We start from the raw sequence: 5,343 nt of genomic DNA, 5'->3' as shown, positions 1-5,343 counted from the left end.
GTATGATGATAATGTTATTATTCTGCGTGCCAATAATAACACACTGAGAAGTGAAATAATGTGTAAATATTCTATTGATTTTACAAAAATTAATAATATTGGTTCTCTGCTAGGATTTTCGTCGGACCGCGTAATCCTACCAAACACTTGGGCTGAATCGGACGAACCTGTGAATATTTTAAAAGTAAATATTCTACGTATCGAATGTAACATTACCGCTGGTGCATATACGAACGGTAGACCACAACATGTCATCCACGAATTTTTCCCAAGCGTTCCACCAGGTTATAAAATCTCTGAAACACCGAAGAACGTCATTTACTTGCCAGTCATTGCAAGGGTAATCGATCGTCTCACATTACGTATTCTCGATCAAGACAATCGTCCTGTAAATTTTGGAAAGGAGGAAATCACCATACGATTACACATTAGAAGATGTTGATTTATAAGAATACCGACGATTATAAACCAACATTACTCGATGAACCAATCAGTCAATTAGCTGCAACAGAGCTGAATACATCAGTTCAGAGTGAAATAGGGAAAAACGTGATCGGTGGCAAAAAAAGTTTTGACAAAAAAAAATATAGATTTTTTACACTCATTGGGTCTGACTGTGAAGAAAAGAAATCATGGATCCATTGAACGTTACCGCACAGCCTGCGTACGATAACCGCATCCCTAAATTGGAAATACATGCTTACAATCCGTATGCGAATGCATCATTAGGAAATAGCGATGAAATTCGTATCCCAATATAACAGCAAGATTTGATTCTTTTGCCCAGTGGTAGTTACCTCTACATAGAGGGGAAGCTGATTGAAGGTACTCAAGCTGCTACTACACCTTTGACGGATAAAGTTATGCTCGACGCTAATTCCATGGCATTTCTATTCGATGAAATTCGTTATGAATTGAACGGTATTGAAATTGATCGGTACAAAAACGTTGGTATCACTACCAGTATGAAGAATCTCATATCTTTAAGCAGTGAAGAGAGTATAAGTCTACGTCATTCTGGCTGGTTCGTTGCCACTCAAGAGCGTGAAAATGTTGCTGACACATTCAGCTTTTGCATTCCCCTGCATATGCTATTGGGATTCTGCGAAGATTACAAACGTGTCGTTATCAATGCACGCCATGAGCTCGTTCTGATACGAGCGCGTAATGATATAAATTCAATATTTTCTTCGAATCAGTTTACCGATTCTGGGATTGAACTGCACCGAGTGCAATGGAGAATGCCTCACGTAACTTTAAATGAATTTACCAAACTACAATTTCTACGCATTATCGAGCAGAATAAAAATCTCACCATGGCTTTTCGTTCCTGGGAGCTCTACGAATATCCCCTTTTACCTCAAACACAGCGACATACATGGGCTGTGAAAGCGGCTACACAATTGGAGAAGCCTCGATACGTGATACTGGCGATTAGAAAAAATAAGAAGAACGATCAATACTCGAATGTACTTAAATTTAGCGATTGCGATGTACGTGATGTTAAGTCTATTTAAATTCTGAGTTTTATCCATACGATCGTCTCGACACTGATTTCACGAAATCTCGCTACTCCGTACTCTATGATATGTATGTAAAGTTTTTCCACTCATATTATGCTGGAGAAAAACTGTCGAAACCAATGCTCGATCACCTAAACTTCTTGCAATACGGTCCGCTCTTTGTATTTGATTGTTCACATCAGAACGAGTCGGCTAAAACAGGGACGGTCGACGTTAAGATTGAAATCGAGTGTTGGAAAAATATTCCGAGTAATATACAGCCTATTGTTTAATTATACATGATAAAATTGTAGACTATAATCCGCTTACGAATATTGTTAGAAATGTAAGTTAGATATGTAAGGTTAGAAAAAAATAAAGCACTTTTTAATAAATATATATAAAGCATTTATTCACTCATTTATTATACAAATCACTTATTGTTTAATCTTAAATTCTAAATTATTATATTTCCCACCTAAATATTTCATGATCAAAATATTTTTTGATGCTGCATTTATCAGCTCCGTACACTGATCCTGCGATTCGAGTAAGGCAACCATCCGGGCAGGGGGATAAAACCAATCCTCCGTTGATAGTTTCGCTATTATCCTCATTCCATATTTAATCTTTATTTTCATCATTTCAATTATTTCATATTCTTTATTTTCCTCGAGACTGTTTAATTTAACAAATGTCTTCTCAGGGATGAAAGCGAATGCATTAACTCCAGTTAAAAATGCCATTTTATCTAGACCCTTTATTGCAGAAGAATATTATTATTATTATTATCGAAAATGAAAACAATATTTGAATAATATATTCCTACCTTTCTTTATCAGTTGAGACTGAGGTATAAACTGATCTGGGTATTCTTACTGGTTGTGGTTGATGCACTAACTAAAGTACTGATCTGAAGATTCTTGCTGGTTGTGCGGTCGATGCACTAACTAGAGTTTGAACAGATTGAAGCTGGTTCACTATTGTTCGAATCCATTTATATAGAAAAATTGTTGATGGAGGGGGAAAATAATTTTGTGTTGAAAACGTGTGCAGATGTTTAATATGTCATCAACACTGATTAGTAAGATGATATACTGCTGATTAATCAAATTATGACTCTATTAAAAGAATATGCATGAATCATTGAAGGACATTTTGATGATCTTCAATGTGTTAGCGATCAACATATCTGTAAAGATCTATGATCTGGATAAAATATAAATTAATATTTTTTTAAAAAAATATGATCTTGCTGAAGATCTCAATTTCACCATACGTAGACATATCGTTATACGTTAAGGTCCAGTGTGGAGCGTATAAGAGATACTAAATTTTCATCACGTGCTGATATTTAATACGTCAAAGATATTTGTATATCTAAAGCAGGCTTCTCTCTTGCTGAAATTTGATGCATCAAAAGTATTTGAACATCCAAAACATACATTGTTTATACAAACCTTTCTAATATGTATCATATTTAAGAATTAAACGACATAGGCTTATTAATAAAATCATTGTTCTATTAAAAGCATGCGTATCATTGTATATCTGAAGCATCGAAAGTATTTGTACATCCGAAACATACATCGTTCATACAAATCTTTCTAATATATATCATATTTAAGAATAAAACGATATAGGCTTATTAATAAAATTATTCTTCTTCTTTTATTAAAAGCATGTGTATGTGTTATACCTTAAACGTTTCTGCCTTGAAACTCTATTCCGTTGATTCTCACGATGATTTTGGTTTCATCGCTTAGCAAGATGATGATGATATGTGTTTGCTTATCTAAAGTAGGGTGTAATTCCATCAAAAGAAATAAAATATGAATGATAAGTACACACACTTCCAACGTTTCTGTTGAAAGGGTGTCTTTTATTAAGGTAGTTGGTGGTGGAAATGTTTTAAATACTTGAGTAGCTCTAAACAGTTCATTAGATTTTTGTTTCATCCTCTGCTTTAACAGTTTAAAGTAAAGGAGACATTTTGAAGAAAAAATATTTTAATGGCTAATATTAAAGTTATATACAATTGTAGTGACAATATATTAAATGAAATTGAAAGAGATATGAACTTATTATTTGAATTACTATTTCAAATTAATACAAATATGCAACGTTGTGAGGAAATTATAAGTGATGATTGTAGCGAGGAATATATTGATGTTATTGAAATAATCGATGGTGAGAACGAGACAATGATTGAAGATGAAGTAACTGAAGTATTGACCGCAGATGATTCTGATGATGCTAATACTGTAATTCAAATAATTAACAGTGATAATAGTGATGATATTGAGGACAATTTTTCGATTTTTGAAAATAATAAAGTTACTGGAATAATCGACAGCGAGAATGACATGGTAATTGAAGATGAAGTAAACGAAGTATTCGATGTAGATGATTCTGATGATGCTGATACTGTAATTGAAATAATTAACAGTGATAATAGTGATGATATTAAGGACAATTTCTCGATTTTTGAAAATAATAAAGTTACTGGAATAATCGACAGCGAGAATGCTATGATAATTGAAGATGAAGTAAACGAATAGGTGTATATTTATAGCATTCTAGCCTTTACATAGTAATATTGAATGCATATGATGATTGTATGTACTTTTCAGTTAACACTGACATCTGTCAAGAACTATTTAAAAAGGTCTTATAGTAGGAATTACTATCTCATAGTTACGAAGTTTCGAATTATAAATATCATTTTAAAATAGAGTAGTCTTTTTAAAAAAAGCATGTTATATGTGTGAACCAGCAGCTTTATTACCGTGGCTTCAAGCACTGAAAGGAGAAGATTGGGTCAAGAAAAACGAGATGTAATTGTTGAACTATTATCTTCTGACAATATATAACTTAAAAAAATTTAACATTGTACATTTATGTTATCAACATTTTAATCAATGTATATTTCAATAATACCATTTTATAATTAACTGTTATTACAATAAAAACATATATAATAAAGTTTATTTTTGTTTTGTTGATTTATAAAATTAAATAGAAGATAGAGAACTTTGGAAGAGCAGAATATGAGTGTGCTTATTGATATTTAATTGAAGACATCGTGATTTGTCTCTGCTCCTAGTGCCTAGCAGTAGTTAACCCAAGCATAGGTTGTTCAATGAATAAATCAAATATTTGCACATGCTATTATATATTAGTTTAAAAATTGCTGAGCTATGGAAAAAAGCAACACACTCAGCTACATTTATTGTAAAGGGGGCTCAGCGGGGTCAGTAATATGCTGCAAAGATTCAAGGTTACGCGAGCAAAAAAAAACGCAGGGAGAATCTGTTTTACCATCTAGGAAACTGCTTTTACCGACTGGGACCTAACGTCAGACGAGTGGGGGTGTGACGTAAAAATGCCACAAGTATCCTCCCGCACCCCCGCAACCCTCTCGCCCATACTTGCTGCGAGCTCACGTGGAGCCTCCGATTTCCCCCACCACCTCCGCTTAGCACTTCTTGGCTCCCCCCACTACCTCGCAACCAGGCTCATCCGAGTGGACAGGAGTGGGGGGGCCAGAACCAAGGTTGCCAAGTGTAGTACTTTCGGTACTACCGTAGTACCCAAAAGCGACATATCCTATAGCGTAGTACTATTTTGGGTACTACGCTATAGTCGCTGCTGATACTACTGGTCGGCGGAAATACGTCAGAGGGTAGAGACTGTAGAGGGACCGCAATATAGATATTTCTAATTACTAATTTCAAAATACATAATGCATGGTCCGTGAGCCAAGACAAATGTTAGTATATACATACCACAAGTTATAAAGTAATATAAAGAAATAAAGTGACAGTTTTAATCTTACTGA

The sequence above is a fragment of the Prorops nasuta genome, unplaced genomic scaffold (assembly GCF_024137725.1).
Source record: "Prorops nasuta isolate Cenicafe-Biocafe unplaced genomic scaffold, Cenicafe_Pnas_1.2 PNAS00020, whole genome shotgun sequence".
NCBI lineage: Eukaryota > Metazoa > Arthropoda > Insecta > Hymenoptera > Bethylidae > Prorops > Prorops nasuta.
The sequence above is the reverse complement of the archived record's forward strand: the minus strand, read 5'-3'. Positions refer to the sequence as shown.